Genomic DNA, 11,955 nt, shown 5'->3' on the forward strand with positions numbered 1-11,955 from the left:
AGCGTGAATTGTGGTTGTGGTGATGGCTATTTAATTTTACAAGAAAGCAATAAACACTAGATATGTACTCCTACGATGAAGGCGTCATATCAGGTTAACGTCTGTGGTTCCAGTGTTAGCTCCGCTTTTATAGTAGTCTAATAAACATTACATTTGCATTCCTATGATTCAGCAAGCTGTATTGAAGCATTGCTTGACCCCGGAGGAATATATTAACGAAAGTTACGTGGAATAGTCCGATGATTGCACCATAAAGTGTACTTGGTCGCGATGATACTGAAGTATGTACTCTAAACTGAGGGCGCACGTTACGTCGCACCATAAGTTACCCTTTAAACGCCAGTGTTGTCGACGTTCCTGGTAAGCCCACGATGTGCACACAGCTACTACACTTAAAAAACACGTCGATCCAACTCGTAACGCTTAGCTCAAAGCCATAAAACCCAGCATAGAAGTACTCGCTGTCTGCTTCGCATGAAACCGATTCTCACAACGTGTGGGGTCTGCCAATTGTTTTTATTTATCTATTTACTTGCTTATATGACACTTGCAAGGCCCGAACGCTTAACGCAAGGGAGTGGGTACTCGTACATACAAGAACGAAGGGAAGTGGTTGTTATTTATTTTGCGGAGAAAAACAAATTACATTGAACTCTTTTGCAAATGCATCTGCGCCAGTCGTTTTTGCACAAGAGTAAGGCAGGTATTTGAAATCAAGTATTAATGGAGTAACTTGGTATCGGGAGAACAGGATTGTAGAGTTTTTTTTTTTTCTTTTTTGGAAGTAGAGGGGAACACATTGGTCAGATATTTTTTATTGCATTGAAATAAAATCATGCCCTAGTTGAATAGTCTCACATTGTACCATCAGGCATAACTTGCAATAAGCTAGCTCACATGAGGAATTACTAGAGATATATGAAAGTGGTTTCTTCCTGCAGGATATATAATAACAATACGGTGATGGGGTTGGTGTTATGGATGCGTAGCATTGCCTTCGCGGAGGCATTTCAAGGAAATCGGAATGACAATTTTTTGATATCGCAGAAAGCTTCGTACGAGAGTGATAAGCTACCGGAGAGAGTTCCTGCTGAACCTGGTCTTCTTTTTCATCTGGCCAGTGCTGCTGTGCAGCCGAAACGTCAGTCGCGGGACGCCGCCTAAGTATCAGCTTCTTGAAAGCAACAGCAGCAGTATTGATGTGAGCATGTGACGGGAAGCCTCCGGGTACCTTCTTACCACCGTTTCAGCCATTAAAAATTGAGCTTATACTACGTTGAGCCGTGAAATTGAGTCAATTGTGACTGAAATTGCAGCGATGCCGAGAATATTCACAACATTTCTTATAAACGCGCTTATGTCATGACAGGCACAGTCGATGTGTATTTCTGCATGTCTGCGGTTCTTGGAGCAATACTGATAAGAGAGTCAGCGCTTGTGTTGTGTTTTTTACGCTACGTCCCATCCGTTTCAGCCCTGTAAATTTTAACAATTCTTAAAAAGGAAGTTTCTAACGAGAAACAATACTGAAAATATAGGATTATGTAAGCAGCTCACAAAAATGAAAACCGTCCGCTCAACAGTGATCTAGAGAATGATAGTCCAAAAGATGTGGCATGTATCTACGCACTAAAGATAACATATTTATGGGTGTTCAAATGGTGCTTGGTTGTTACGTGGGCAGCTCCATCATGCTTAAGAATAGCCATCGAATTGTGGCAAGCAGTGAAGTGAAACTTGCTTGATGAACGACTTATCCTTCGAAGTACTGACCAATGATGTGGATGAAAAAGTAGGGGTGACTTTTCATAGCTCCCGCTGTTGAATGTAATAACATTTTCTTTGCGCCGTAAAGAAATGAGTGTTACCCTTGAGACAGGCAGAATATTCTTAAGTACGGCTGTCAATATTCCTAGAGCGCTTATGGTGAAAACAAGATGTCCTCTTTCTCATAGGTGTCTCCACGGAAACGTAAAAGCCTTGTTGCGCCTGCATATATATGTATACACCACCCAGCACATTTCCACTTGAGTTTGTACTGAGGAACGAACAGCAAGATTATTTATAGAAGTTTTAAGCATCAAAATGCAGTAGCTTTTTCTAGTAGAAGATTTCTTTTTTCTTTTCTAAATTTAAAATCACATTTCTTCCTTTTTTTTTTGTTTCAGGATGACTCGGATGGCATCATACGCCCAATGAGTGAAGTCATCATACCAACTAAATTGCCGAACGGTCGTAGAACACGTTCGCATACGTAGAAAACTTAGCCACTCTCATTATATTAATTTACTCTTATTTTATGTATACGCTGTAAATTACGAAATACTTTCATGTTTTCATACATATGTAATCATCGCTTCAGTGATGGCACTCAATTTCAAAACAGCGAGGTTTCTAAAAAAAGAAAAAGAAACAACCAAGCTTTGCGATGCGGATCGATGTCTTCGTGTAAACTCAGTGTTGTTGGCATAACGAAGGCTTTTCTGCCACGTCGATTATATTACGATGTTTAAATGGTATGTTATGGTTCGATGTAACATCGGCAGTTAGGTTAACGCACAGACGTCAGTTCCATCGAAGAGTACTTAACGTTACTGCGCGCTCACCTCGTTACTGAGCGTAACGTTACTGCGCGCTCATCAAAGAAGATGCAGAGTTAGCTTATTCCTGCGGTGTCGAGCAACGCAAGCATGTCGCTTGTTGAGTCATAGCAGTACATAAGTAATGTTTATCACACTGTTATAACTGGCGACAGCCAGCATTGCAACAAGAAAAGACGGTAGACAATCATCGCAACGGCTGACTTAATGCATTTATTTACTATCTGTACAGGATTGTTGCGTGCTTAGGATCGTTCCAGCATATTTGTCTGTATGATGTCGACATTAAAAACAAACGGTATTTCCTTCTCTAGTTAATGCATGCAAATTGCGTTTTTTATTAAATATCAATGTGATATCATCACGATAATACCTCGGGTTTAATGTCCCAAAACCACGATTTAATTATGAGAGACGCCGTATAGTGGAGGGCTCCGGATATTTCGACCACCTGTTCTTTAACGTGCTCCCAAATCTAAGTACACGGGCCTCAAACGTTTTCGCCTCCATCGAAAATGCAGCCGCCGCGGCCTGGATTCGATCCCGCGACCTTGGGGTCAGTACTCGAGTGCCATAATCACTAGACCACTGTGGCGGGGCATGAAATATCAATATCTACTTTCCTTGTTCTTGGGTAGATATAGACTCTAAGCATTAAATACCAACACGTGTGACACATAAGCGCATTCGCCTGGCGGTGGTAGGCTCTTGCGCACCACAAATGTGACCGCGGGAAATTTTTTTGCGACATACTTTATAGACCTATGTTACTTGTCATGCAACATATGCCACTTTTTGCAGCAGAGCTGTTATGGCCTAGGTTTGGCGTTTGTCATAGATAGAAAATTATCATCATCGTGATTCGGCACGCAGTCAATCACCGCCCAAGCATTCTGTACAGAAGGTTCACAAGGAAAGCGGGAACGTGCCGCCCACCAGCTCTGCAGTGACCCGGACTTTGGCCACTTAGTGCTATCTGCGCTATTTTTTTTGTATATGCAATGTTAGGGAAACGACCACGAGAGCGTCCAGACTATGTGCATAGATAGATAGATAGATAGATAGATAGATAGATAGATAGATAGATAGATAGATAGATAGATAGATAGATAGATAGATAGATAGATAGATAGATAGATAGATAGATAGATAGACAGACAGACAGACAGACAGACAGACAGACAGATATATAGATAGATAGATAGATAGATAGATAGATAGATAGATAGATAGATAGATAGATAGATAGATAGATAGATAGATAGATAGATAGATAGATAGATAGACAGACAGACAGACAGACAGACAGACAGACAGACAGACAGACAGATAGATAGATAGATAGATAGATAGATAGATAGATAGATAGATAGATAGATAGATAGATAGATAGATAGATAGATAGATAGATAGATAGATAGATAGATAGATAGATAGATAGATAGCGCTAAGGTATCTTTGGTACACAGAAAGATGCATCGCATTTAAAATGCGTTGGCTATTGAAGGCATGAAATTTTGCTCTGACTGTCCTCTCCTATGCAAAACTGTTCCACATTGTACAATATGCGCGATTTTTCACTCGCAGAGCAATCTGGTATGTAGAAATGCGATGTAAAGGTAGAAACTTTTATATTATTACGTTACCCATAATACTATGGTAATATGTACGGTTTTACGGTCCTGAAGGACGATATCTTGAAGAGCTCCGGAAATTTCGACCACCTGGTGTTCTTAATTGTGCACTGACATCGCACAGTACATGGACCTCTAACATTTCACCTCCGTCGAAACGCGACCACCGTGGCAGGGATCAAAGTCGCGACCTGAATTATTGTTGATGCTATCCTTATTTCTGTATTCTGTTTCCTTGTGAAATATTTAATGTATATTTTAATGGGAGATTGTTCAGTGATAGATAAGATTGTGCATATTTTTTTTGCCAAACAGTGAGAGTGTAACACACATGTGAAGCACTCAGAGCTGCCTCACTGTCGACTATGCGGCATTTGCTATAAAATTTTCCAGATTCCTACGCGTTCACGGTGCAAAATATGAATTTCAAGCCACACTAGATTCGGTGTGCGTGCTTGACCGGAGCAGCGTTGAGAGCTCAAAATCAGCTTCCTTATTCCGACAGTGCTATCGTAGATTGTTATAGCCAAGTCTACCTTCCTACTGAAATTAGATATTTACACATTACTGCCACGCATAGAACTTACGCTCCGGCATACGTGCTGTGCAGAGCCATTGAACCATTCGGATAAAAAAACACTCGCTTAGAACTTGTGCGCGCTTCCGCTCACATTGCAATGCACCGATAGAGGTTTCGCTTTCTCGTGTGTCATCCGATAGCATGCATTTGATAATCTAGCAGGGAAGATAGCCGTAATGGGTATCCAAGCAATTCGGCACTTCAGAAGGTGGCAGTTCATCTGCTTACAAAATATGATGCAGCATCGGAGGCCATTATTTCATTGCCGGAAAAACCGCCAGACCCTGCTTGTTGTTTTTAGATGAGAAGTATCTTAAGGCTGGTGCTGAATCCGTGGGTGGTGGTGGTGGTGGTGTTGCGGCGTGAACCCACCTTATGGCGCATGCGGCATACCCGCTCCACATCAAGCTCATAACCCTTCCCCTCTCCACTTTCCCTCCTCCCAGACCCCTCGCCCCCTCCCCGTTCCACTCGTCCTTCTGAACGCGGGCTAGACATGCCGAAATTCTCTCCTGAGCAACGCCGCGATTGAGCTCGAGCGCATGCGCGTCCCTCCCATTCTCTCTCCTTTCCTACGCTGCCCCCCTCTCGCCCGCCTGTCGACCGCGTTCCCCGCTCACCCTGTGAGAGAGAGAGAGAGAACGTTTATTTACACCCGTAGAGAATGACGGGGGAGGAGGCTTTGGCCTCTGCCCCCGTTCATCCCCCTAGCCGTCAGCCAGAATCCCTTGGGACTCGGTGGCGGTCAGGGCGAGACCGATGACTTTACGTTGTTCTTTGGCATCTTGGCTGCGTAATAAGGCCTCCCAAGATTCTACGTTTCTGCTTGGCTCATTGTAGCAAGAATTAACGGCCAGCTAGATGGAAGATACGACGGCGTAGCGTCCCTCTTCGGGTTCCACGACGCGAGGTCGGTAGCATGCCCAACGAACGCCAACGGAACGCGATCGTGCAAGTGCTCCGGCTTCGCATGGCCTCATGGCCCCTATAGCGGGAGATGGTGTAATTTATTTATTCTTATCAATCGATTAAATTTCGTGGTATTTCGCTGCTGGGTATTTCGTTTTCTTATTCTCTACACAGAGAGCAAACACGTCAAATATTTGCAGGCAGTGGAGTTTTGGGATGGGAGTATTTCACTGGAGGTCGTGCGAATGCCAGAATCGATCTTGCCGAAACGAGCAGAACGACTATCGACGTAGAGTGGCTGCGGGCAATATCAATCCCAGCAGCGCCTGAGCCCGGGCATTTCTCGGGCCACGGCATGCTTATGATGTCATAGATGCTCGTTAAGCGGATATATGTCCACTCTTGCGTGAGGAGCTAGTAGGGATCGGTCATCGAGAAGTAATAAGTGTCTTTCCCTTTCCAATTTGTTTCTTTGTGAAAGACCTAGGAACCGCTTGCTTTTATAGACCTGGGAATAGAAGAGTAAATGGCCGGAGTGCACCGCGCTGCTAATACTGGGGAGAATTTCAGGGCAGCATTAAAAATTCGTTCTCCGTCTCTCGCCCTAGCGAAAAACAAAACAAAATCAAAAGAGGGTAGATGTTCAGATGTTTTCAATTTGCATATGTGTGTATTGCTCGTAGTATCTAAAACGCGGCTGGAAAGCTTACCTTACAGGTACCTTTACAGGGCTTTCTGTGAAGCAGAGTGCATTTGACACTGAAATGTGGCAAGTCGTTCTCCCTTAGCTGTTTGCGTGCGATATTGCACGCCCGCCACTGTGCTTGCGTATGAAAATCCCTCACAGGGCGTTCAAACCGCAAGGTTCGTTTCATTGTTCACTTTGGACAGTTGCCATCATCGTTTAAGATTTGTAAAGTGAACCGAGTTCTAAATATTTACGCAGGATGTTATGTTGAGCTTTGAGGTTGATGTCCGGTAAGTGGAACTCGTGCTAATAAGTACACACTTGGCGAGTTATTGGTCGCGAGGAAATTTATTGTAGTTTTAAAATTAATAATTGCCATTCTTAGCGTACACTATCGTGAGCATCTAGTCCATGGCAAGAGACAAGTGAACAGGCGAACGCGCAACAATGATCGAAGCCGGAAAAGAAACCTTCAAAACTTTGTGTGAACATTCATTAGCAATCCTCGCGTATTCTTCGCTGTTTCTAAAAACAAAAACCATCGTCATAAATAGGTGACTGGGCCATTACCATGCCGGAGTGCCTACGTCGTTTATGACGGCGTCCATAAAAGTACCATGTAATACGCAGCACGTGCAAAAAAAGCAATATTTGCCGGAGCTTTATTGTACAACTTCTGCCATGGAGAAAATATTTTTCGCAGACACGGCTTCACTGTTGCTGCTTTATGAAACATAAAGCATTCAGAGATTTAAGTGATAGTATATAATATAATGGTTTTATTCAAGTGTGCCGGTATTTAGAGTGTTCGGTCAAAGCAGGCTGCATACTTAACGAAGCCAGGAACCAGTAGTTATTCAGTGGGAAAGAGCTGCCTTCAGTAAACGTTACTCCGAAGGAAAGAAATAAACTTATTTGCAGTTATCGAGCGTCAACTTACGCTAAATTGATACACAGTCTGCAAAAGTACCGGACTCAGTGCTTATTCAATATATATATATATATATATTATATATAATATATATCATATATATATATATATATATATATATATATATATATATATGTATGTACTGTGCTCCTTGCTGTGCAATTTCTATTCTCCTTTTGTCATACGTGCCATTTATATATTTGCATTTCCAAAGCACCCCAAAATTTTGAATACATCTCTCGAAAAGACAATTAGCACCGCGAATTTACTCTTCACATTCCGATGACATGTGGCGGTTCATTTCCTGGACGACAGTAATGGTTGACGGTGGCATTACCATGGCGCACGCGATTTTTCACGCCGTCGGGATAGCGGTGGAGTCGTTTGCATCAGCTTTCATTGCTCGTCAAGGGAAGCAGTCATTATACTTTATAGGCTCATAAAAAGGCGTCGTGTCGCGCGTAACACGAAGCCCACAAATGGCAAATTGACGCCGGTGAGTGAAACTATACTCTCAGGTCCGTACAAAAAATGGTGAGCATGACATTACGCGAAAGGGACTCGCTTGGGTGAAGGCTGTACATTGGGAGAAGCAAGCCCGTAACAAATGACGCCTTTCTCGACAATCTGCTCGCATTCCTCCGTTACTTCCAAGAATAAACTTTATCAAATACCAGGTAAACAAATGTGAAAAATTAGAGTTTGTTTTCTGGAAGCATTTTCGGGATAGCTTTAGTGATTGCACGACACAAAAGGAAGACTTTTTTTTATTCTCCTAGTTCTTCATTCTTCTTTTGTACCTTACCAGGTATTCCAGGAATTAAAAAAAAAAAAAAACATTAGATGTGTTCATTCAATACTGCTCTTTATTGTTATAAAATGCCTCATGAAAGAATCTGCAAAATGTCGAGCTTGTGGAGATGTTTATTACGTCTTTTCATGCATGTTTGACTTTCGGAAAATTAAAAATACCGTCAGAAAAATGATGATTACTTTTGTCTATGTGAATGATTCGTAGTGTATTTTGCCTTTGCAGTAGATTGTGCAAGCAACATTCTGGTGAACTATGCAGTTGGACAGTAATGAAACAAACATGGTTGATCCCTCCGTCATATGAATCGGAATAACACGAAAGTAAAGCGTTCCCTTACAGAAGTAACTGAATGTTTACTGTACATTGATATACAGAGTTTGCACAATGTATATTGATGTCTGGCAGCTATAGCACCGTTTAACGTGGATGTGCCCACTTTGATGATTGGTGGTACATCTCCATCCCGACGACTAACGTCCCTGCTAAATGATAAACAAAACCTTGTGGTAGCTGTAGTAGTTAACGGTGAAAGCGTAATCAGATAACTAGGTGTGTGGAGCAGCAGAAGAGCCTCGCATATTGGACGCAGCACTTGGTCGCCATCCCGCGGCATGTTCAAATGTGATTGAACACGACGGCCGGACTGGAGGGGAAACGCAGAGCGCGTCGTGCCGCCCCGGTAGCCCTACAGCGGTTTTTCTAGGAGCGAGTGCGTGAGCGGGGAACGCGGTGTTACAGCAAGGTGAGGCAGGCGCGCGTCGCAGAACTATGAGCGAGACCGACGCTTTTACGACACTTGGCTAAGGACGCCACCTCGCGGTGTGTTAAGGCATTGACAAAATTGAACTATTGAAAACGCGCCGAATGGGAGGGACGTGTAACGCGTTGCAGGTGCTAATCGCGTAGGCCGCAGTAATGATGAATTACTTTACTTTACCGCTCCCAGAGGGCAACCCCACCCCGTCGACAGGGAGAGTGGTAGATATAAAGGCGCGTTTGTAAAGCCTTTAGAGTCTGTGACCGTGGCGCAGTGGATTGCGCGCCCGGCTTCTGTTGTTGCGGACCGAGCGTTCGTGGGTTCGATGCTCGTTGACGGACCTTTTTTTCTTTGCCATTTGATCGAGCATATTTTTTCGACTTCATTTCCGTGACGGAACTACGTCACTGAAGTCTTGATGGACCCCGGCATAAAACACTTTCGTGTTAAAACATTGAATTTTGATTGATATATGATTATGGTTCGATGTGCACTAAAATTTGTCATCTGTGAGATAGCCAAGTGATAAGCACGCAAAAAATTCACCGACTATTAAGATACTGCCTAATGCGATTTCTGAGCGCAGCTTCGCGTTGGGGCAAGGCCAAATGTGTTCGAAGTCTTCGCTTTCCGCAGGTGTAGACTGCGCCATAAATCATAATTTTTATCAAGTAGGACAGCACTAACTACGTCATTATTCGTCTTTCTGTGGATAAGCGAGGTACCCGCTACACATCTGCAAGGTATTATTTGCACTATCATGATGTTGTATGTGGCTGATGACTATGAATATTTATGGCTGTGCACTTTGCAGTGGGTGGGAAGCATTAACCCACACACTCGTTGTGCAGTTAGCATTGTGTGATGACTGGTTGTATTTTGCCCTTCTGCCACGCTATATTACATAGGTTAGCGCCATTCCTTGCCCGACATGACGCCTGTGTAGGGTCTTCTTGGAAGTCGGTTTGAAGAACCAGCGTGGCTCAGGCATATAAAAAAAAACAGAGCCACGCTGGTTCTTCAAGTAAGCATCATTCGCAAAAGGAGCCTATGCAGACGGGCAATAAAACAAAAAAAAACCGCGTGGCTTTGTGGTAGAATACTCGTCCGCCACGCGGTGGTCCCGGGTTGAAATACCGTTCTATGCTGAAGTTTTTTAACATTTTATTTTCCATGCCTATCGGTTACACCAACAACGGCGACGCCTCTCAGCGCAGGAATGGTGCCTAAGACCTGAGCTCTGAAAAGTCCATAAGGCCTCTGAAAAAAAAAAATAGCTTTGCAAGAAAAGACTCTCGCATCGTTGCCGAAAGAAAGAATTCCCAATTTGCAGTTAAATAAATTAAGTTTTTTATATACAGATAGCTAACTAGGCTTGCTCGTTTCTATAAAAGGCATTCCTTAGTTTTCAAGGTGTATTGTCAGATCAAGAGGAACTGCTTAAAAACTTTCTTGATAACAAAAAAAATTTTAAAAATGACGGAAGTTTGCACTAAGTTGCGTAAAGCTTGTCACAGCTAAGCTGGTTGATCCTCAGCTCACCGTGCTGCAGCCGATGGTGGTTGGATTTATTATTTATTTATTTTATTTATTTATTTCCTCTATGCTGCGGTCATGAAAGACCATGCAGGTGGGAATCTATACAATTGCAAATTTACATGCACAAATGAAGCCTTAAGGCACACACGCTCACAGAAAGGAGAAACAAAGCAAACGTATCAGTGTATCTAGAGGTAATAAAGGAAAACCGGTGGAACCTGCCTAGATAGCCAAATACAGCCCATAATCGAGTACAAAAACATATAGCAACAGGAAATTCTAGAAAAAAGTAAGCAAGCAGAAACTCTCCCTAAATACGTCGGGTGTATCATACAGTATTTGCAAATGATGAAATAGCACTGCGTCAATAAAACATGTAGACGAAAAGTGACGAAATACAGAAGTAAAAAAAAAAGTCACTTGACCTTTCGGTGGTTAACTGCATTTCGAAAACACTAAGTAGCGCACTTGCAAATGCATTTGTAGATCCTTATGGAACAATTTTTTTCAGGCGGTGAATTCGAAACAGAAACGGTACGTGGAGAAATGAGTACTCGAAAAGTTTAATGCGCGTTTGATATGTAGTACATTATGCGCATGCCGATTTGTGGATATGCGCGACAAAATGGCACATTCACATTGAGTCTGGTGATAAAGCAAAATAAAAATTTAAGTGTCGATATTTCCTGCATTGTGCTAATGTTGGAATCTTATTGGCCAGCATTGGAGATGACGGTGAATCTGTTCTCTTACATTTGTTAAATATGACGCACACTACCCACCTCCAGCGTGCTTGGGCGAAGAAGCGGCAGCCAGGAAACGGCGATGGGCGGATCCCGAATACGCGTAAAACTTGCCACAATGAAGTTTTGAAAACGCTGTCCCTTAACCACAGCGCAAGGCACTGTGCCAGTTGCCACGGCGTCGGCTCGGCGGCGGCTGCTCCTCGGTGCAGTAACGGCTTGACTATTTTCAGCAACAACGCAGCAGGGATGTTTTGTTAACGGGCATCTTATTGCCAGCTTTAACAACTCTGCTGTTGAAACTATTGCAGTACTTTTAAACGCAGTATTAGAGGCAACATGCAATAGAGGTTGATAGTAGAATGATGGTATGCTTGCTCGTGCATTTGTATTATCACCTTTATTAACTATTTCTTTGAGAGATTATAAAATGCTGATGCGCTGAACATCACCTATTCATGGCAGTCCCAACATCAGATGCAACAACGTCCCAGTTTCCAACCTGAACACAATGAACAAGAAGCCGGAAACAACGCACCTAATGGCTGTCAAAATTTCTTTAAAAGAAGATTGTGTTCAGTGTGGTGGTTAAACTCACTCAGGAGCAGGCCGAGTAGGAAATGGGTAAACCTTGCACAGCTAAAGTCAAGCAAGCGGGTGCCGTTTCCTGCCGCGAGGCCGTATTTCAATGGCGCATGAATAAAAGTACACTTGTATGCTTGATTGAGGCCACACGTCAGAGAACCACCGTGGCCAAAGT

Source organism: Rhipicephalus sanguineus, chromosome 9, assembly GCF_013339695.2.
Source record: "Rhipicephalus sanguineus isolate Rsan-2018 chromosome 9, BIME_Rsan_1.4, whole genome shotgun sequence".
NCBI classification, from domain to species: domain Eukaryota; kingdom Metazoa; phylum Arthropoda; class Arachnida; order Ixodida; family Ixodidae; genus Rhipicephalus; species Rhipicephalus sanguineus.